This window comes from Sapajus apella, unplaced genomic scaffold, assembly GCF_009761245.1.
Source record: "Sapajus apella isolate SASKATOON/1434 unplaced genomic scaffold, GSC_monkey_1.0 scaffold59, whole genome shotgun sequence".
In the NCBI taxonomy this organism is placed as follows: domain Eukaryota; kingdom Metazoa; phylum Chordata; class Mammalia; order Primates; family Cebidae; genus Sapajus; species Sapajus apella.
In genome coordinates, this window is record NW_022436999.1 from 7,356,016 (window position 1) to 7,380,651 (window position 24,636).

Here is a 24,636-nt window from a genome sequence, read left to right on the forward strand (position 1 = left end):
AAAGTATCTAATCAAAGAATGAAAGTAGACATAGCCAGCTAGCAAAGTTCTGTTTTTCTGTTATTGTTGTTTTAGAATTAGACAACAAAGTGATCTCAAAACTTCTAGCTTTTCATTATAGCAAATTGCTCTTGCATTACAGAGCACAAATCTGAAGATTATAAGACAATCATCTATATCTTTTAAAGAAAAAAATTAGATAATTCTAAAGTCTTTTTATTTTTGGCCCCGAATAAACTTATTGGAGGGAGATGAAGCAAGACGGCTGATTAGAAGGCTCAACCAATTGCTGCCACACCAAAGGAAAACCAAATTTAACAACTAACTACATAAAAAAGCACCTTCACAAGAACCAAAAATCAGGTGAGTGATCACAATACCCGATTTTAACTTCATATTGCTGAAAGAGGCACTGAAGAGAGTAAGAAAGACAGTCTTGAATTGCCTATGTCGCCCCTTCTCCACCCCCGATGCAGTGGCTGTGTGGTGTAAAGAATCTGTATGCTTGGGGGAGGGAGAGCACAGTGACTGTGGGACTTTCCACTGGAACTCAGTGTTGCCAGGTTATAGCAGAAAGCAACACTAGGCCAATTGGCAAGCAACACCCAGGCTATTGGCAAAGAACTCAGCCAATGCCCATGGAGGGAGAATTTAGATGTGCCTTAGCCAGAGGGGAAATGTCCATCCCAGCGGTCAGAGCCTGAGTTTCAGCAAGTCTCATCACTATAGGCTAAAGTGTCCTGGGGCCCTAAAAAATCCCGAAAGGTAGTCTAGGCCACAAGAACTGCAATTTCTAGGCAAGTCTTAATGCTTTGCTGGGCTCAAGAGCTACTGGACTTTGAGGGGGGCATGTAACCTAATGAGACACCAGCTGAGGTGCCTAAGGCAGTGCTTATGCCCTTATGCCATCCTTTCCCTAATCTAAGGCAGCGCAGTTCACAGCTCCAAGAGACCTCTTCCTTCTACTTGAGCAGAGGAAAGGGAAAAGAAAAGAGAACTTTGTCTTGCAACTTGGATACCAGCTCAGACACAGTAGAACAGAGCACCAAGCGGGCACTTGGGGGCCCTGATTCCAGGGCTTGGTTCTTGTATGGCATTCCTGAACCTGCCTGGCCCAGAGGGGAGCTCAATGCCCTGAAGGGCGAGTCCAAGGTATGGCAGCATTCACCACAAGCTGAGTGAAGAGTCCTTGGGCCTTAAGTGAACATGAGCAGTAGCCTGGCAATAATCCCTGTGGGCCTGTAGTGGTAGTGGCCATAGGGAGAAACAGTTTTGCCTACGGAAAGAAAAGTGAAATGTGGGAAGCACTTTCTCTGTGGTTTGGGTGCCAGCTCAGCTATAGGAGAACAGAGTACCAGGTAGGGTTCTAAGGTTTCCAACTCCAGATGCTGGCTCCCAGATAGCATCTCTGTTCTGGAGGGATGGACGGAAGCCTGACTGTTTTTGCCACCTGCTCACTGTAGAGCCCTAGGACTCTGAGCCAACACAGGAGGTGGCCAGGTAGTGGTTACAGTGGGCCCTGGGTGAGATCCAGTGCTGGTTTCAGGTCTGACCTAGTGCAGTTCCAGTGGTGGTAGCCACAGAACAGCTTGTGTCACCGGCCCCTCTAGCTACAAGCAGCTTGGAGCATGGAATCAGAGAATCTAATTGTTTGGGACAAATTAAGGGAAGAGAACAACAGTCTCTGCCTGGTAATCCAGATAATTCTTCTAAACCTTATTCAAGACCACCAAGGTTGTACCTCTGCAAGCCTGCAAGAACAACAGCATTACTGGGCTTGGGGTGTCCCCTAATGTAGATATGGCTGCAATGACCAAAACTGGATCACAACACCCAGTTCCCTTCAAATATCTGGAAAGCATTCCCAAGACAGGTATAAAAAAAGGCCAGATTGTGAAGACTACAATAAATACCTAACTTTTCAATGCCCAGACACAATGAACAGCCACAAGCATCAAGACAATCAAGGAAAACATGACCTTGAAAAACAAACTAAATAAGGCACCAGGAACCAAATCCTGAAGACATACATATATGTGACCTTTCAGGCAGAGAATTCAAAAGATCTATTTTGAGGAAATGCAAAGAAGTTCAAGATAACACAAGGAATTCAGAATCCTATGAGATAAATTTAACAAAGAGGTTGAAATATTAAAAGGAATCAAGCAAAAATTCTGGAGCTGAAAAATGCAACTGACATACTGAGTCTCTTAACAGAAGTCATCAAGTAGATTAAAAAATTGGTAAGCTTAAAGACAGGCTATTTGAAAATATACTGTCAAGAGAGACAAAAGAAAAAAGAATAAAAAATAATGAAGCATGCCTATAAGATCTAGATAATAGTCTCAAAAGGGCAAATCTAACAGTTGTTGGCCTTAAGGAGCAGGCAGAGAGAGACAGGAACAGAATGTTTATTCAAAGGGATAACAAAAGAGAATGTCCCAATTCTAGACAAAGATATCAATATATAAGTATAAGAAAGTTACACATCAACCTGATTTAACCCAAAGAAGACTACCATTCGAGGCATGTAATAATCAAACCTACAAAGGTCAAGGATAAAGAAAGGATCCTAAAGGCAAAAGAAAAAAACAGGATAGGTGCAGTGGCTCACGCTTGTAATCCCAGCATGTTGGGAGGCCAACATGGATCACCTAAGGTCAGGTGGATCACCTAAGGTCAGGAGTTCAAGACCAGCTTGGCCAACGTGGTGAAACCCCTTCTCTACTAAAAATACGAAAAGTAGCCAGGTGTGGTGGTGGTTGCCGGTAGTCCCAGCTTAAGAGGCTGAGGCAGGAAAATTGCTTGAACCCAGGAGGCGGAGGTTGCAGTGAGTTGAAATTGTGCCACTGCACTCCAGCCTGGGCAAAAGGAGCAAAACTCCATCTCAAAAAAAAAAAAAAAAAAAAAAAAGAAAAGAAAAGAAAAATAAATAAATAACATACCATGGAGCTCCAATATGTCTGACAGCAGACTTTTCAATGGAAACATTATAGGCCAGAAGAGAGTGGTATGACAAAAAGTACTGAGGGAAAAAAACTTTTACCCTAGAATAGTATCTCCAGTGAAAATATCCTTCAAACCTAAATAAGAAATAAAGACTTTCCCAGACATACAAAAGCTGAGAGATTTCATCAACATCAGACCTGTTCTACAAGAAATGCTAAATGGAGTTCTTCAATTTGAAAGAAAAAGATGTTAATGAGCAATAAAAAGATGATCTGAAGGTACAAAACTCACTGGTAATACTAAGTACACAAAAAAACCGCTTAATATTATAAAACTGTAATTGTGATATGTAAGCTATTCATATCTTAAGTAAAAGACTAAAAGATGAACCAATCAAAAATAAGTACAACAACTTTTCAAGACATACTTCGTACCATAAGATATAAATAGAAATAACAAAAAGTTAAAAAAGTGTGTGTGAGGGGGACAAAATTAAAGTACAGAATAGATTTCTTTTTCATTGCTTGTTTGTTGGTGCAATTAGTGTCAAGTTGTCATCAGTTTAAAATAACAGGCTATAAGTTATTTGCAAGCCTCATGATAACCTCAAATCAAAAAAATGTAATGAATACACACAAAAAAATAAAAAGCAAGAAATTAAAACATACCACCAGAGAAAATCACCTTCACTAAAAGGAAGGTAGAAAGGAAGAAAAGAGAGAAGAGAAGACCACAAAACAGCCAGAAAACAAATAACAAAATGGCAGGAGTAAGACCTTACTTATCAATAGTAACACTGAATGGAAACAAACTAAATTCTCCAATACAAAGACACAGAGTGGCTGAATGGATAAGAAACACAAGATGCAATGATCTGTTTCATACAAGAAACATACTTCAAGTATAAAGACATACACAGACTAAAAATAAAGGGATGGAAAAGGGTATTTCATGCCAATGAAAACCAAAAAAGAGCTGGAGTGGCTATGCCTATAATAGACAAAATAGATTTCAAGACAAAAACTATAAAAAGGGTCAAAGAAGGTCATTATATAATGATAAAGGGATCAATTCATCAAGAGGAGATAATTGTAAATATATATGCATTCAACATTGGAGCACCCAGATACATAAAGCAAATATTATTACAGCTAACGAGAGAGGTAGACCCCAATACAGTAATAGCTGGAGATTTCAACACTCCACTTTCAGGATTGGACAGACAGAAAATCAACAAAGGAACATCAGACTTACTCTGCATTGTAGACCAAATGGACCTAATAAATGCTTATAGAACATTTTACCCAATGGTTTCAGAATACACATTCTTTTCCTCAGCACATGGATAGTACGACAAGAACTGACAATATATTAGGTCACAAAACAACTATGAAACATTAAAATAATGTCACATTCACAAAATTGAAATGATATCAAGGTTTTTTTTTTTTTTCTTTCTTTCTTTTTTTTTTTTTTGAGACAGGGTCTCACTCTTGCCCAGGCTGGAGTGTAGTGGTATGACCTCAGCTTACTGCAGCCTCTGCCTTCCAGGCTCAAGCGATCCTCCCACCTCAGCCTCCAGAGTAGCTAGCACCAGAGGTATGTGCCCCTGAACCCAGCCTCAGGTATCTTCTCAGACCACAATGAAATAAAACAAGAAATCAATTACAAGAGGAATTTTGAAAACTATACAAACACATGGAAATTAAACAATATGCTCCTTAAAGACCAGTGGATCAACAAAGAAATTAAGAAGGAAATTAAAAATTTCTTGAAACAAATGATAATAGAAACACAACATACCAAAACGTATGAGATACAGTGAAAGCAGTACTAACAGAGAAATTTATAGCAGTAAGTGCCTACATGAAAAAAGTAGAAAATCTTCAAATAAATGACCTAATAATGTATCTTAAAGAACTAAGAGCAAACCAAACCCAAAATTAGTAAAAGGGAAGAATTAATAAAGATCAGAGCAGAAATAAATGAAATTGAAACAATGATTCATGACCAAGTGATACTGATCCCAGAGATGCAAGGATGGTTGAGCATATGCAAATCAATCAATGAGACACATCATATTAACAGAATGAAGAACAAAATCCACGTGATCATTTCAATTGATGCAGAAAAAGCATTTGATAAAATTCAACATCACTTCATGATAAAAACCCTTAAAAAGTTAAACTGAGTATAAAAGGAACATGTCTCAACATAATAAAAGCCATATGCCATAGACCCACAGCTAATATCATAGAGTGGGGAAAAACTGAAAACTATTTCTCTAAGATCTGGAACACAACAAAGATGCACATTGTCACTGCCGTTATTCAACATAGTACTGGAAATTCTAGCTAGAGCAATCAGACAAGAGAAGGAAATAAAGTGTGTCCAAACTAGAAAGAAAGAAATCAAATTATCCTTGTTTGCACATAATATGACACTATATTTGGAAAAACCTAAAGATTCTACCAAAAAAACTATTAGAACTGATAAATTCAGTAAAGTTGCAGGATACAAAATCAACATGCAAAAATCAGTAGCATTTCTATATGTCAACAGTGAACAATCTGAAAAAGAAATCCAAAAAGTAATCCAATTTACAATAGTTACAAATAAAGTTAAATACCTAGGAATTACCTTAACCAAAGATGTGAAAGATCTCTACAATTAAAACTATAAAACACTGATGAAAGAAATTGAAGAGAACACCAAAAAATGGAAAGGTATTTCATGTTCACAGATTGGAAGAATCAATATTGTTAAAATGCCCATACTATCCAAAGCAATCTATAGATTTAAAGCAATCCCTATGAAAATACCAATGACTTTTTCCACAGAAATAGAAAAAAAAAATCTTATAACTTATATGAGGATGTGGCAGGTCACATCTATAGTCCCAACACTTTGGAAGGCCAAAGCGGGAGGATGGCTTGAGGCCAGGGGTTTGAGACAAACCATGCAAAGATAATAAGACTCCATGTCTACTAAATAAATAAATAAATAAAATGTATATGGAACCACAAAAAACACAGGATAACCAAAGCTGTCCTAAGCAAAAAGCACAAAACCACAGGAATCACATTACCTGACTTCAAATTATACTATGCAGCTATAGTAGCCAAAACAGAATGGTACTAGCATAAAAACAGACACATAGACCAATGGAATGAAATAGAGAGCCCAGAAACAAATTTATACATTGACAGTGAACTCATTTTTAGCACAGATGCAAAGAACGTACGCTGGGGAAAGTAAAGTCTCTTCAATAAATGGTGCTGGGAAAACTGGATATCCATATGCTCAGGAATGAAACTAGACCCCAATCTCTCACCATATATGCAAAACAAATCAAAATGAATTAAAGACTTAAATTTAAGACCTCAAACTATGAAACTACTAAAAGCAAATATTGGGAAACTCTCCAGGATATTGGAATGGGTAAAGATTTCTTGAGTAATATCCCATAAACAAAGGCAACCAAAGCAAAAATGGACAAATGGGACTGTTCAAGTCTGCATAGCAAAGAAAACAATCAACAAAATGCAAAAACAACCCACAGGATGGGAGAAAATATTTGCACACTACCCATCTGACAAGGGACAAATAACCAGAATATAAAAGAAGCTCAAACAACTCTACGGGAAAAAATTAATAATCTAATAAAAAATGGGCAAAAGATCTGAACAGAGGTTTCTCAAAATAAGACATACAAATGGCAAACAGGTATATGAAGAGGTACTCTTCATCAATGATCATCAGAGAAATGCAAATTTTAAAAACTGTAACGAAATATCATTTAACCCCAGATAAAATGGTTATTATCCAAAAGGCAGGCAATAACAAATGCTGGTGAGAATGGGCAGAAAAGGGAACCCTCACACAGTGTTGATGGGAATGTAAATTAGCACAACCACTAGGGAGAACAGTAGATGGACATTCCTCAAAAAAAACTAAAAATTGAGCTACCATATGATCCAGCAATCCCACTTCTGGGTATATACCCCAAAGAAAGGAAAACACTACATTGAAGAGATACCTGCACTCCCATATTTACTGTAACACTGTTCACAATAGCCAAGATTTGAAAGCAACCTACATGTCCATATGAACAAAGAAAATATGGTACATATACACAATGGAGTACTATTCAGTCATAAAAAAGAATGAGATCTTGTTATTTGCAACAACACAGATAGAACTGGAGGTCACTGTGTTAAATGAAATAAGCCAAGCACAGAAAGACACACTTGCTTTGTTCTCACTTATTTGTGGGAGCTAAAAATTAATACAATTGAACTCATGGAGATAGAGCATAGAATGATAGTGACCAGAGGCTGGAAAAGGTAGTGGGAGGTGGGGGGTAAGGAGGGGATGGTTAATGGGTACAAAAATAGAAAAAATAAGACCTAGTAATGCACAACACAGCAGGGTGACTAGTCAATGATAATTTAATTGTACATTTTAAAATAAGTAAAAGCATACAATTGAATTGTTTGAAACATAAAGGATAAATGCTTGAGGTGATACCCCATTTACCCTGATGTGATTATTATGCATTGTATGCCTGTATCAAAATATCTCATGTACCCCATATATACACCTACTATGTACCCACAAATTTTTTTCAAAAACTAAAAAATATCCTCTATTTTCAAATATGATAATAGAATGTGTGTTGCTTGTTTACCTTGAATTCTAAAGTTCAGAGACCAGATGCTAATTTTTACAGATTATGATTACTTTCAGAATTAAATTTCTGTATATCAATAATGTTACTGGTGTTCTATTACCTTTATTATGCAATGATAAGTATAACCCAAAATGTAATAGCCAGCACCCCTAGCTTATTTTACTGAGTTAAATTTTTGATAACAAAAAACATTAACCTGAACATACAAAATAACTCCAGTTAAGATGTCTCTGATCGTAATGCATTAGAATAAAAATCACTGTACCATTAAGGAAATAATGGACTTGTCAAGAATAAACCTAGGCTATGTTTAAAATATATTCACCAGAATGAAACATAGTCTTCAAATTCTGTTCTCCTGTATATATGCAAAATGTTTCAAAATAAATTAAATGATCTGGGAATATAGTCAATCAAGCCAACTACATGGTTATTAGAAAGTCAGTTTGGTTAATAACCTCTAATTAATATTCTCTCCCTCTGATATGTAAAACTCGGTGCTCTTCTAGTGGTAACAAGTGAGTTCTCAGCAGAACTAATTGTTAAAAAGAGCCCAGCAACTTCCTCACCCCTCTCTCTTCCTTCCTCTCTTGCCATGTGATGTCTGTCCCCACTCCCTTCACCATCTGCCATGAGTGGAAGCTTTCTGAAGCCCTCACCAGAGGCAGATGCTGGCACCATGCTTCTTATACAACCTGCAGAGCCATATGCCAAATAAATCTCTTTTCTTTATAAATTACTCAGCCTTGAGTATTACTTTATAGCAATGCAAAACGAGCTGAAACAAATACCATGTACTGAACACTGTGCTAGAAAGGGTATACAGCAGAAAAATATATGAATAAAAAAGTCATCATCACCAACAAATATCCTACCAAAAAGATATATTCTGTCTAGTAAGCTATTAAGAAAAAGATATTTACACTTATAAATAAGAAAACTGGCATCGAATAAAAGCTTAACTTCCTCATTAACAAGATATTTCAAAATATAAGAAAATAATACAGTACATGCTATGTTAGAAAGCCCTTTTTTTCCCCCACTGGTTTACCATACAACTTTTTATATTCTATTCAATATACATGCAAAAAAATTTTAATCTAAAAAACCTCAAATAATCTCATTCAGTATTTTCTGAATTTTAGCCAATTGTGTATTACCTTATGATTTTTATCATATACATGTAATATATGTATTATTTAATATTTTAAAAGCCAATTCATTTTTTAAAACTTAAATGAATTTCTTTTATAGATGTTAACCATAAATATAAATCCACTGAAAACAAAACCATGTTATTAAATTCTGTATGAATAATATTGCTTATGGAAAGCTCTAAGCCCAAACTGGATTTCTGTTAAAAAGGTAGATTATTACTGAGGTTTTAAAGAGTAATAATTGCTTTTCCTCTTACATTTCCTAAGAATTTGAAACCAACTGAAAAACAGAGGAATAAAATGGCAATCAAAATATCGGCTTGATAATAACGATGAATTGCAAATGTGATTTTGTGCTTTGGATTTATGGCTTCATGGACTTTCTAAGCCTGTCCTAAGCAGTTTGTCAACCAAAGCGTACTACATAGCAGAAGAGAAGTACTTTATGAGTACGGGCCACACCATGAGAGAAGTCGGAAAGGGCTGTGCCTCATGTTTGATTCCTCCTCTCCAACTTGCCATTTGGGTAACACGTTGATTTTGTTCCAACTGCAAGGGAAATGAGGTCAACAGAAAGAGCAAAAAAGCACTTCTGTACTTTCTCCTTCTAAGGCATGGAATTAATTTCGCTTCTATAGAGACCTTGTTTTCTTCTTACTTTCATTGGTCTGTGTAACTCTTATGTGGAAACTCCTGAGTGGTATAAAATTCATAGTATCTGTTCACTCTCACCCTCATCTTCCCCCACAACCAATTATCCAGTGTTCGAGAATTATTAAAGATCTCTTGATACCAAACTGAGACTTTCTTTTTGATGTAATCAGAAAGATGAAAAAGGAGTAATTTCTCACTATGTGATTCAATGTTTATTTTAATGTTTTATCAAGGCACTGCCTAAAGTAATCTCATATACCACCTAAAATCATCTCTAGTAATCTTTCAGAGTTTGGAAAATACTCAAACTTTCATTTTACAGAGGAAATAGACTAAAAGAGATTAAAAGAAATTCTCATAGGTAATACTGTTAATAAAATGGCCAAGATCAGATCCTAGTGTTTACTCATTACTTATATGACATCCTACTTTATGAAACCTACATGTTTGTTTTGTTTTAATTGAAAATTAGTAATTGTGTATGTATCTTTACACAAACATGGGGCTCCATGTGGTGTTTTTATATCTGTATACATTGCAGAAAGATTACATCAAGCTAATTAACATATCCATTACCTCACCAATTTATCCTTCTTTTGTATTCAGAACATTAAAAATCAATTATTTTAGCAATATTGAAATATATATTATTATTAACTGTGGTCACCATGCAGTACCACAGACCACTAAAACTTATTTCTACAGTTTAATGGAAACTTTGTACCTTTCGTCAACATCTCCCTTTTCCCCATCCCCTCCCACACCATCTCCCCACCCCAGCAGACACTGGTTATCACCTTTCTACTCTGTTTCTACAAGATCAACGTTTTTAGATATCCCATGTAAGTGAGACCATACAGTATTTGTCTTTCTGTGACTGGCTTATGTAACTGTCAGAACTAATAAATAAATTCAGTAAAGTTGCAGGTTACAAAATCAATGTACAAAAATCAAGTGTTTCCCAACACTAACAACAAATGATCCAAAAAGGAAATTAAGGAAACAATCCCATTTACAATAGCATCAAAAAATAAAACAGCAGGAAATTTAACCAAGGAGGTGAAAATCCATACACTGAAAACTTATAAAATACTGATAAAAGATATTAAAAAGACAAATAAATAAAAAAGATGTACCATGTTCATGGATTGGAAGAACTAATATTATTAAAATGTCCACACTATCTATATTAGTCCATTTTCACACTGCTATAAAGAACTGCCTGAGACTGGGTAAATTTATAAAGGAAAGAGGTTTAATTGACTCACAGTTTAGCATGAGTGGGGAGGCCTCAGGAAACCTATAATCCTGACGGAAGGAGAAGGGGTAGCAAGCCACCTTTTTCACAAGGTGGCAGGAAGGAGAAGTGCCAAGTGAAGAGCCTCTAATAAAACCATCACATCTTGTGAGAACTCACTATCATTAGAACAGCATGGGGGAAACCACCCCTATGATTCAATTACATCCACGTTGTCTCTCCCTTGACATGTGGGGATTATGGGGATTACAATTAAAGATGAGATTTGGGTGGGGACACAAAGCCTAACCATATCACTATCCAAAGCAATCTACAGTTCCAATACGATCCCTATCAAAATTCCAGTGTAACTTTTCACAGAAATAGAAAAAACAATCCTAACATATGTATGAATTCACAAAAAAACCTAAACAGCCAAAGCAATCTTGAGCAAAAAGAACAAAGCTGGAGGCACCAGACTCACTTAATTTGAAAATATATTATGAAAATATATTATAAAGCCACTGTGATCAAAACAGTATGGTACTAACATAAAAACAAACAATGGAACAGGACTGAAAGCCCAGAAATAAACCCAAATATTTATGGTCAATTGATTTTTGACAAAGGTGCTGAAACACAATGCAAAAAGGCTCATTTCTTCAATAAATAGTGTTGGGAAAACTGGATACTCATCTGCAGAGGAATGAAATTGAACTCTTATACTATATACAAAAATAAACTCAAAACGGTTATAAGACTTTAAGATCTGAAACTATACAACTATAGGAAGAAAATAGGGGAAAAGCTTCATGATAGTGGTCTGGTCAGCAATTTCTTAGAACTCTAAAAGCACAGGAAGCAAAAGCAAAAATAGACAAATGGAATTGCATCAAAATAAAAGGTTCTGTATGGCAAAGAAAACAAAACAGTGAAGAGATAATCCATGAATTAGAAAAAAATATTTGCAAGCCATATACCCGACAAAGGCTAATATCTATAATAAGGAACTCAAATAACAATTAAAAATGGGCAAAGGATCTGAACAGATATTTCTCAAAAGAAGAGATACTAATGGTCAAACAGATAAATGAAAAAAATGCTCTTTAATCACGACAGAAATGCAAATTAAAACTGCAATGAGTTATCATCTCATACCTATTAGAATGGCTATTACCAAAAAGACAATAACAAGCGTTGGTGAGGATGTGGAGGAAAGGGAACCTTTGTACACTATTGGTGGGAATGTAAATTAGTTCAACCATTTTGGAATCTACATTTAAAAAAAAAATCATTTAAGTATGGCCAGTTTAATCAATCAAGAGAGCCCTGCCATTCCATGAAGACTTTAGGCCTCTAAAAAAGCACATTGCACCAACTTTCCAGCAAGAAAATGTTTTATATGTAAAAATCATATGTAAGTTAGCGCTATACATTTGTAAAGAATCAGTACAAACTAGCACAGTTCAACAGGAATTAATACGGTTGTTACTGATTATTTCAGAAACCCATTTTCAAGGCTATCTCCAAGCTGTGGTCTGAATGTTTATGTTCCCCCAAATTCATAGGTTGAAATCCCTATTTCCTAAGGTGATGGTATTAGGAGGTTTCTGGGAGGTGATTAAGTCATAAGAGCAGGCAGAACCCTCATGAATGGGATTAATACCCTTTTAAAAGAGACCCCAGAGAACTGGTTTGCCCCTTCTACCATGTGAGGACACAACAAAAAGGTATCATCCATGGGGAAGGAGGCCCTCATCAGACACTGCATCTGTTGGTGCCAACAGTCTTTAGAACTGAAAGAAATATACTGCTGTTGTTCATAGGCTACCTAGTTTATAGTATTTTGTTATAGCAGCCCAAACGAACTATTGACACTCCTCTTGTGAATAATCCCGTTTTTAAGGTCATTCGTTCTCTTTGCTAAGGACGGGTAACACTCTTATCTGCCTCCAGCAAAAGGGGGATCGCTGAGACCCATAGCCTTGTTGGAGGCTGGAGCAAAGAGGCACATCAAGCAAAATATACGAAGGCAAATGCCTATCCATGCAGTGCTTTGACTGTGGCATGTAGTGGCTGAAAATATGGGCTCTGGAATCACAAAAACTGGTGTTCAAATCTGCTATCACTTATTAGTTGTGTGACCTTGAAGAAGTTATATTTAACTTCATCCCAGTTTCTTCATCTGGAAATGGCATTAATAATAGCACCATACTCATCTATAAAATGGGACTGATAACAGTATCTTACTCATCAAGTTATTTTAAGGATGAAATAAAATATTACATGTAGAAAGCTTTAGCATAATGCTGACACATAAAATCTCAAAAAATGTTAGTTCTTTATTTTGGATTCGATTTTGCTGAACAGTTCTCAAGAAGCCAGCTACAGTTTGATCTAGGAAGAGATTATTTGCAAAAATATCATATTATCTGAAAAATATATGAAAGGACCCCATTTCAGTGAGCACTTTATACTCAAAGTATATCTAATTCATGCTGTTTACCACAGATAATAAAACAATGAGCAGTTTTAACCTTTTCAAAATATTCAACAAATGACTACAATGAAGAGTAGGGACTCCTAGCTATTGTAAAGTTCTGACATTCTCTTACCACTACCTTGATTTGACCAAAATTGTGTTCTGCACTGAAACATAGAACAGCTACTTGTCTAAAACAGTAACACTTTCTGCTCATATTATAGCAAGAAATTTATAAGTTTAATTTATATCTACAAAGACTATGTAGACTTCTAGGATACACATTTTCTTTAACAGTGTATGGCCAAGTATGACTCTGATTATGTTCTCAGCGAACTATCTAGGACTTTCCAGAAGAGGCAAGAGTAAAAGGAGATCAAGAAAGAAAGCTAACTAGCTATGGTGAGCCCTTTAGAGTCATGGGGGAGCTTTTTAAATTTAACTTGGACACAAAAGATGACCACTGAAAATGAACACAGAAATGTGTAAGTGTAAGGTCTATTCTTTGGGATTTCAACAATGATGACATAAATATTTATATCCTCATTTAATGACAGAGATCTGTTTTCACCCAACATACAGAGGAAAGATATACTATTAAAAAATGAACATCTAGGCTACTTTCCTTTTATTTTATTTTATTTTTTGAGACCCCATCTCAAAAATAAAAAAGAGGAAGTGGGTCGATGATAAGTATTAGTATCTGACTAACTTTGAGATATCCTTGTTATATGGTCTGGAATTTGCCTTTTAGTTCGTATGTTGAAAGAAGGAAAATGTTGACTATTTCTTTTTTTTTTAATTGCATTTTAGGTTTTGGGGTACATGTGAAGAATATGCATGATTGTTGCATAGGTACACACATGGCAGCGTGATTTGCTGCCTTCCTCCCCTTCACCTACTTTCCTTTTATTTTCAGCCGCTGTAGCCTGTAGAGATCTCTTCTTGAACTTGAATGAGCAACAGTGGCCTGTCATATGAATTCTATCACTGCTTTACTGAGACAACAACTTTAAAGACAATTATTACTGTCAATTTGAAGCCTTCAACCAATTGAATGAAAAGTTCTAAATTGGATTATATGAAACATAGTGCAGTGTTAGCAACATTCTTAAGAATTAGCATATCACACACTCTGGGAATGACAGGGCAGCATTCTTACGAGGGGCCTGCTGCCTTTACTAGCAACAGACATGCCTTGCAAAGGCAACTGAACTCATGGTTAACTGATCTTAATGATGTTCTGACAGACTTAACTCTGGGTTGAGGACTAAAAGAATGGCTAATGACAAACAGGTAATATCTTAGTGAGTTATGCAGTTCAGGATAAGGAAGACAGAACAGTGCCAAAAGAAAAAAGACAAAAGAGGTTTGTTTGCTTCATACCACTAAACAGAAGGCTCCCTGAAGTCGCTCTTAGTATTTCTAAAACAAATTCAGCTATTTATTTTATATATATACAAAAGTTACATTGCCAAGAGGTTGCTGATAAAGGGGATACTGCCAACAGTCTCTTTGATGATTCATAAGGCCCTATAAGTTCATGCCTAGACGTTTGAGGGAGATTTTTTTGTTTGTTCTTTTTTTTTTTTTTTTTTAAATAAATTAGTACTTTTTCCTAACTTAGAACCTCCTTCCAGCTCAAAGGATCCCAAAGATCTTAGAACAGCTTCTCTTCGTTGGCAAGAAACAAGAATATAGGTACAGAAAGCAGTAGGAAGGTAAGGTTTAGTTTCACCAAATTTACCCAAGAGCTAAACTCCAGTCTCACTTTCCCCCATTGCCCTATTAAAAAAAAAAAAATCACAATTCCACTGTTATGTTCCTCTTATTCCTTCACTACAGGTCATGTCTCCTTGAAAGAAATAGCCAGCGGAGAGGATCTCAAGGCCTTTTATTCCTTGAGAATCCCTGAAAGAAGGGACTGAATAAGCAGATATGCCATCAGGATCTTATAGGATGAAGCTGTCAGTACACTGGATTCCTTTTTGCTGCGTGAATTTTACAGCTGTCTCTGTGATTAGCATACTTGAGTTAGGAATGACATGTTTCACAATGGATTTAAGGATATTTGTAATTTTTCTGCTAAATTATCATCCAATTATGTTAAATCAAGAAGACCTATTAGGTTTCTTGACTACAGGGTAAAGGTCAATCCTAATACTCTAAGATACAAGAATTATTAACTAGAAATTCTGGCCATACCGTAAGAAAAAAAAATGAAAACGCAGTCATGTTGAAGGAAGCAAAACCAAAACACTTAAGACATTTGTGCAATATGAAGAAAGATTTGTATAGCTTAATTTAGTATTGTATAGCTAAAGTGCTGTACAAATTGCTGATAAAACAGACATATATCTTAGCCTACTAAAATAGGAACTGGAGCACCAAATCTCCCTAGTATCGTAAATTCTACCACTGTAAAAAGTACCAGCAGCTCCAATGGTCACCCTACCATCACACTCTCATCTTTAACTCTTGCTGCCATCTCAGACTGCAGAATGTATCTTCTTCCTCAGCTGCCTCTACTTCCATTGTGGAAGAAAGAAGATGGGGTGTGGGGTATGGTCTTATGTGCCAAACCACAGCTGCTACTGTCACTGCTGCTGATTATCTGACCTAGGTCACTCCACTTTCCCTTCCTCCGGGGCTGTATAAAATCTCTAGATATATAGCTAATTAATACTTTACAATCTATAGCTTCTGGTGGCATAGCTGAAACAAATAGTGTAAAGGCATTACTCAAAAAAATGGCTATATTTTAACCTTTTGGGTTTAACTGGGAAGGGGAGGGGATATCCATGAATGAAGAAAAAGAACTATGAGGCAAAAGGCACAAAACCTGAACCAACAGAGCAGTCAAGTAGGAGGAGGGAAGAAGATATATGTAGCAAACAGGGCAAGGAGATGTCTGATATGGTGGGAAGTAATCTTTGGCTTGTTACTGCTTTAAAAGACTACTTTGCACAGATCTCATACTTGACATTATGTTTCTCATACAATTTCTCATTTGTGCTTAAAACAAGGACAGTATCACCACAAGTTTCTTTAGAACTTGGACTAGAATTTACAAAGGAAGACTTCGGCCACTCCCTTGTCTAGAACGTTGCTTAAAATTTTCTACCCTAGGCCAGGCACGGTGGCTCATGTCTGTAATCCCAGCACTTTGTGAGGCCAAGGTGGGAGGATCAGAAGGTCAAGAGATGGAGACCATCTAGGCCAACATGGTTAAACTTGATCTCTACTAAAAATACAAAAATTAGCTGGGGGTGGTAGCATGCACCTGTAGTCCCAGCTACTCAGGAGGCTGAGGCAGGAGAATCACTCAAGCCCGGGAGGCAGAGGCTGCAGTGAGCCAACTGCACCACTGCACTACAGCCTGGCGACAGAGCGAGACTCCGTCTCAAAGAAAAAAAAATTCTACCCTATGTAACAGGGGTTTCAACCTGTAGATTGTTATTTATCAATAAGCTACAATATCTTACCAAGTAGATCTCCAAATCATTTTACCATACTCCTATATTCACCTGAGGTCATAAAGATTCTGGCAGAGATGAAGGCCCAGGCTCTTTTCTTTCCTTATACTACTTCACCTTTTCTCAATGAGTCATGCTATAAAATGCTTCTAACATAGCCCCTGCATCTATACCTCCCTGTCCCAGCTTTCTATTAGCAACTGGCATTAAGAGCTAACAGTTATTGAGCACCAACGATATGCGAGGTACTATACTAAACGTTTCCAACACATTATCTCAATTAATTCACAAAGTTTTGATAAGGCACTTTCTTGTTCCCATTTTATAGCTGAGGTTAAGCACCTTATTTAAGTTCACTCAGCTAGGAGTCAGAAACAGGAGTTGAACCCAGGCATTCTGATTCCAGAGTCTTTAGTCCTATTCCATTCTCACTTCATTATCATAGTTTCAGTGAGAGCCAAAATGACTCCTCATGGAATAATAAAGGGAGAGGCAGGGTGGTTACTCCCGGTGTGAGTTTAAATACCATGACAAAAGGAGGGGCTCTAGAGAAGTTCCTATGGGTAAGGTACAAATTTCTGTCTATAATGTTTACTAGATCTAGGAATTTACACAAATGATATAAATGTCAAAAATGCATCATCATATATATCCATATAAAGCAATTAGGGGATGTGAACTGTGGCTTAACAACTTCACAAACTGTCATTTTGGGTTCATACTGGGATCCCCAAATAAAGAAAAATAATAGCTAAAGACAGCTTATCGCAAATTTATTTGCATGACACATTTAGGGTGCTTTTTAGTTATTTTAAAGTTCATGGTTAAGTTAATAGTATCCTCAGAGAATGAGAATCAGCTGTCCTGTGACAGTTGTATTTTCTAATAATTATGTAAAATTACATAATAAGCTTTCCATAAAGGAAAAACAGCCTACTTTGAAACAGAAAACCCAGGAGCAAATTTATCATAAAGAGGTTTATTAAACTTGTAAACCCCTCTTCCTATTATCTATTTAAACACTTCTAACTATTAAACATTAAAGCACACACATTTTGCTTCTGTCCTGAAATCTATTTCCTCCTTCAATTTCTTAAGTGACATAATTAGGGATAAAGAAATTTCAGTTTACTCATGAAGACCTTATAAATTAAAGTATCTACTCTTGATGATATGATCTAAAATTTGGGATATAATAACTGATGGCATCCAAAATGAATCACAAGATGAATACAAATATTTTATATTTTCAGAAATAAATTTCAGCCCTGATTATTATTAAAATTAGCATTACTCTTGTCAGCGAAATTTATAAAAGATTAAAAAGATTAGAGAAAGGACTTTTAGAGGAGACGTGAAATGATTTTTAAGTTAATTCAACAGATCACTAAGTTGGACACACATTTATGAATAGGGACAGTCATGATATATTATGTATAAATTTGCTTGTTTCAATCACTGCAGCTCAAAGAATGGTCCAATAAAGAAGACAAATCATATTACTTAAGAGGGTGAAGAGCTCCCAAATAAAAATAGGATGATTCTCTTCTATCTAAAAAAATGAACGCTGAGAGGCAGTGTATTCAAAACTTACAAAAATCCAAATATTTGGATGGGGGTTCAACAATGTGTTCATTAAATCTTAGAATTAGGGACCTTTCATTGAAAGTAGTTTAAAGGTATGTAAAATGAAGCATAGTTTTATACAATATGTACAACTCTTACAGAACTAATTATCTATCACAACAGAATATGAAAGAGATTATATGTTTAGGGGAAAATATGAATATTCAGGCCTTGATATCATGGATGGCAACCAAAAAGTCTACAAAGTCACTTAGAGTCTCTATGAATCACAGTAGTGAATGGAATGAATCAGTGATATGACCCAAAATGCTCTTTGTAGGCTTCCATGCACAGGAAACAACATATGTAATATACTCAGATTATGTTACATTTTAACTCTAAAGGATGCATTTTGTGTAGCAACAAATTACTTATTTTCCTTGTAGTACTGGACATAAGGGGTAAATATGCCACAGAAATGAGAAAAGGATAAGATGGTGAAGAACAGAATATTACTTATGCCTGCTAATGCTACCTGCTGGGTTAGACTAGAATATATAATTCCTAAAGAATACTGAAGTTCAGAAATTAGTACTACACAGAACATAACTTGTGCATGATTACTTCCTCTAACCTATATTTTAAAAGCCAGTAAATATTTTTTGAGAAGAAAGAAAAAGAAAAAAATTTCAGAAATAATGTCCGAGAATTTTCCAGAACTAATGAGAGATATTAAGCTACAAATCTATGAAGCCTAGAGAACTGATGTAGGATAAATACAAGAAACAAAAACAACAACAACAAAAATAACCCAAAGAAACAGAATTATACCTAAGAATAACATATTCAAACTGCAGAAAGTCAGAGAAAAAATTTGAATAACACTGGGCTGGAGGAACCTTATCTAGAGAGGAACAAGAATTATATGTGCCTTCTCTTCAGAAATCATGCAAGCAAGAAGAGTGGAAGAAAATATTTAAAGATGTTTTAATTCTTTTGAAAGAATAAAACCACCCATTTAGAATTCTGTATACAGCAAAATTTCTCCTTCCCTTTTGAAGGATAATTAAGAATTTCTCAGACAAACAAAACAGGAAATTTGTTGCTAGCTTCAGAGAGACAAAAAATGATATAGGTCACAAACTAAAATATTTATTAAGAAGTGTTAGAGAAGGTACACATGAAATCTTTTTTAAATTCTTAATTTATCTACAGTGTATTCAAAATAATACTAGCAACAATGTATTTGGTGATTACAGCTTATGGATAAGTCAAGTGAATGACAGCAATGCTTTAAGGGATGGGAGAAAGAAATCAGGAATACTCTGTTATAAGGTCCTGGCATTATATATCCCATGAAGGCATATATAAAGTCATCTGAAAGTGGACTTGGATTAGTTGTAATATATATTGCAAGCTCTGGGGCAACCACTAAAAGAAGTTATAATTGATATGCTAAGAGAGAATGAAAAATGGAATCATTATAAAATGATCAATTAAAACCAGAGAAGGCAGAAAACTAAAGGAATATAAAAAAGAAAACGAAAATAGGGCAACAATTATAGAAAACAGCCACAATTACAGAAACAACCCAACTTATATGAATAATCACATTAAATGTAAATAGCCCAAAATATACTAGAGACAGAGTAGATTTAAAAAAAAAAAAAAAAAAAAAAAAAGCAAGACCCAACTACATGTTAGGTACAAAAACCCACTTTAAATATGAAGATATACGCACAGGTTAAAAGTAAAAGGTTGGAGAAAAATATACCACACTAACACAAATCAAAAGAAAGCTAGAGTAGCTCTATAAATTTCAGATAAAGTAGACTTCAGAGTAAGGAAAATTATCAGCAATATCTTACCTGAGCTCTGATACTGAACAACAAAGTTTTTAAAAAAAGAATAAAAAACAAAAAAATCATCAGTAATAGAGGGCATTATATAATGATAGAGGGTTAACCATCAAGAAGATGCAATTATTCCTAATATGTATGATGTACCTAACAATTGAGTGTCAAAATGTATGAGGTAAAAACTTATAGAATTGCAATGAGAATATTCAAATTCACTATTATACTTGGAGACTTCAATACCTGTCTATCAGTAATTAACATAACCAGCAGGGAGAATATTGGTAAAGATATAATTGAACTGAGCAGCACCACCAATCTAATTGATTTATAGAATACTTCACCCATCCACAGTAGAACACATTTTCTTCTCAAGTTCACAGGGAACGTTTTACCAAGATAGGCAATATTCTGGCCTACAAAACATGCCTTAACAAATTTAAAAGAATAGATAGCATACAAAGTATGCTTTCAAACCACAATGGAATTAAACTAGAAATCATTAACAAAAAGATAGCTGAAGCATTTTGTGTTATTTTTTTATCAGGTCTCCAAGTGCAAGCCTGGACCCAGAAAGTCTGAAGTCCTGCCTGCCTCAGCTAATCAGCCCCGCTGCCCGGCCATTATTCATAATCACCCAGTGGAGCGTCCCCTGAACATTAAGCTTTTCACCCAACCCTGCCATCTTGACTGTTCTTGCTTTGTGAATGTCCCTTCACCCCATGCTCCCATCTTAACTATTCTTATGCCTTACCTCACCCGCCATTGTAACTGAGCTTATGGTAATGTATATATTCCTTACCCCTAGCCCCACCACTGTAACTGATCTTACTCCGTACTCTGTAACACTCCTGCCCCCTCCCCAAAAGATCTGCCCCAACCTATAAAACCAACTCCTATCCCACTGCCCTTTGCTGGGGTGGGAGAGGGAGGGGAGTCTCTTCAATCAAAACACACATTTTAACATTTATAACATAAGAATCAAAGATGTGTCAAGAAATAAAAAATATTTTAAACTAAATGAAAACAAACCATTAAAATTTGTGGAATGTTGCAAAAGTGGTACTTAAATGGAATTTCATAGCACTGAATACATATAACAAAAAGGAAGAGAACGCTAAACCCAATTATCTAAGCTTTCACATTAGCAAACTAAAAAAAGGACAAATTATATCCAAAGGAAGCAGAAGAAATCAATGAAATTGAAAATAGAAAAACAACAGAGAAAATTAACAAACTGAAAAGCTAATTCTTTGAAAATATCAGTAAAAACTAATCAACCCTTAGTGAGGCTAACCAAAAAAGAAGGAGAGAAGACTCAAATTACTAATATTAGAAATAAAAGATGGGCCACAACAACTAATCACATGGACATTAAAATGATAATAAAGGAATATTATGGAAAACACTGCACTCACAAATTTGATAGCTAACATGAATTGAACCAATTCCTTGAAAGACCCAATCTACCAAAACTCACACAAGGAGAATCTGGTAATCTGAACAGGTCTCTATATTGATCAAAGAAAATGAATAAACAATAATTTTCTAAAACAGGAAGCACCATTGGTGCTCACAAAGTTTCACTGGTGAATTCTACTGAACATTTAAGGAACAAATGATGCCATTTCTGTGTAATCTCTTCCAGAAAACAGAAACAGAGGGAATACTTCCTAAACCATTCTATGGGGCTAACATTACACTAATACCAAAATCACATAATGACATCACAAGAAAGGAAACAGACTAATAGCTCTCATTAATGCAGATGCAAAATCTTCAACAAAATATTAGCAAATAAAACCTAACAATGTATAAAAAGAATTACATACCATGACCCATTGGAATTTATTTCAGAATCTAGTGCTGGTTCATCACTGAAAACTCAATTAAGATAGTCCATCGAATCAACAGGCTAAAGAAGAGAAACAATTTAATAATATCAACAGATCCAAAAAAAGTAATCTTAGTGAATTTAAAAATCCACCAAGAACAACTTCCTTGACTTGATAGAGAACATCTACAAACAAACTACAGCTAACTACATAATGGTGAGAAACTTGATACCCTCCTCCTAAGTTGGAAACAACACAAGGATGGCCCCTCTCTCCATTCCTATACAACACTAAAAACAAAAGAGGCCAGTCAGTAGTGGAAGTCAATGCAACAAGACAAAAGAAAGAAACACAAGGTATACAGATTGGGATGGAAAACATAAAACTATCTTTTTTCACAGATGACATGGCCATTTATGTAGGAAATCCCAAGAACTGGCACCCCCACGCCTGCCCCTCCCCCTGCCAAAAAAAAAAAAAAAAAAAAAAAAAACCAGCAGAAAAACCCTGCTGGAACTAACAAGTAATTATATTAAGATTGCAGGATACAAGGTTGATGTACAAAAGTCAAATGTGGCTGGGTGTGGTGGCTCACGCCTGTAATCCCAGCACTTTGGGAAGCTGAGATGGGTGGATCACCTGAGGCCAGGAGTTTGAGACCAGCCTGGCCAACATGGTGAAACCTGGTCTCTACTAAAAACACAAAAATCAGCTAGGTGTGGTGGCACACACCTGTAATCCCAGCTACTCAGGAGGCTGAGGCAGGAGAATCGGCTTGAACCTGGGAGGGAGGTTGCAGTGAGGCCATTTTGCACCACTGCACTTCAGCCTGGGCAACACAGCAAGACTCTTGTCTCAAAAAAAGTCAATGCTTTCATATATACCACCAATGGGCAATGAGAATTTGAAATTTAAAACACACCACCATTTACATTAATGAGAGTGGAAGAGGAGGAAGGGATGACAGAAGTTAGTTTGTCTAATAAAATAGATTATGAGCTCTATATCAGGAAAACTATAAAACTAAAGAGAGAAACCAAAGAAAATCTAAATAAATAAAGAGGTATTACAGGTTCATGGATAGAGGACTCAGTGCTGTCAATATGTCAATTTTCCTCAACTCTCTATATAAATTCATCACAATCACAATTGAAATCCTGAGAAGTTACTTTGTGACTATCAACAAATTGATTCTAAAGTTTATATGGAAAGGCAAACACCCACAACAGTTAACATAACATTGAAGAACATCAAAGTAGGAGGACTGACCTACCTGACTTTCAAGACTTCTTTGAAGATTACTTTATATATAAAGTAATTAAGATAGTGTGGTATTGGCAAACAGACAAATAGATGAATGGAACAGAAGATCCCAGAAAAAGACCCAAACAGAGATAGTCCACTGATCTCTAAGAACGGAGCAAAGGCAATCCAACAGAGAAAGAATAGTCTTTCAACAAATGGTGCTGAAAAAATTAGACCTCTACATGCAAAAACAACAAACAAACAAAAACAGGATATAAAATCTAGACACTGATCTTATACCTTTCACAAAAATGAACTCAAAATAGATCACGGACCTAAATGTAAAATCCAAAACTGTAACACTTCTACGTAACACAGGATATTATTTAGGTGACTGTGGGTTTGGCAATGAGTTTTTAGATAAAACACCAAATGCATAATCCATAAAGGAAAAAAATTGAGAAGCTAAACCTCTGCTTGGCCAGGTGCCGGGGCTCCTGCTTGTAATACCAGCACTTTGGGAGGCTAAGGTGGGCAGATCATGAGGTCAGGCGTTTGAGACCAGCCTGGCCAATATGGTGAAGCCCCATCTCTACTAAAAATACAAAAATTAGCCGGGTGTGGTGGCACGCACCTGTAGTCCCAACTACTTGGGAAGCTGAGGCAGAAGAATCGCTTGAGCCCGGGAGGTGGAGGTTGTAGTGAGCTGAGATTGTGCTACCGCATTCCAGCTTAGGCTGAGGATGAGATTCTGTCTCAAAAAAACACCCCCCACCCCCACACACATCCCCAACAACAAACCTCTGCTCTATGAGACATAATTAAGAAAATAAAATGAAAACCCACAGATGAAAGAATCTGTATCCAACTCAACTTTATATATAAATAAAGTTCTTATAACCGAAATATACAAGAACTCTTTCTCTCCAACATAAAAAAAAACCCTTAAAACTCAATAGTAAGAAAGCTAACAACCCAATTATAAAATGGGAAAAAGATCTGAGCAGACATCTCACCAAAGAAGATGTACAGATGACAAATAAGCATATGACATGATGCTCAACACTGTATGCCAGTAGTGAACTGCAAATTAAAACAGAATACTACCACATATCTATCAGAATGGCTAAAATCTGAAAAAGTGACAACACCAAATGCTGGGAAGGATGTGAAAGAACAGGAACTCTCATTCTTTGCTTGTGGGAATGCCAAACGGTATAACCACTGTTGTGGACTGAATGTCCCTCCTCTCCCCTCAAATTGATATGCTGAAGTCCCAACTTCCAATGTGATGGTATTAGGAGATGAGGCTTTTGGGAGGTAATTAAGTTTATATGAAGTAATGAGGGATAAAGCTCCCATGATGGAATTGGTGGTCTTAGAAGAAGATGACGACGAGATGTAGATTTTCTCTCTCCATCATGTGAGGGTAAAAGCCAGAAAGAAGGCCCTCGTCAAGAACTGAATCTGGTGGCACCCTGATGTT

General features: G+C 36.0%; 1 protein-coding gene and 1 long non-coding RNA gene across 8 annotated transcripts in view; both read right to left on the reverse strand.

The window, feature by feature from the left end:
- Positions 1–24,636, reverse strand: part of FUT8 (fucosyltransferase 8) — a 356,276-nt gene that overhangs the window by 22,060 nt on the left and 309,580 nt on the right. The window lies entirely within an intron of this gene.
- LOC116528679 lies at positions 7,935–23,795 on the reverse strand. Its single transcript, XR_004259144.1, has 3 exons — positions 23,785–23,795; positions 20,888–20,897; positions 7,935–10,343 (listed from the first exon to the last, which is right to left on the reverse strand). It is a non-coding gene; the product is annotated as an uncharacterized LOC116528679 (long non-coding RNA).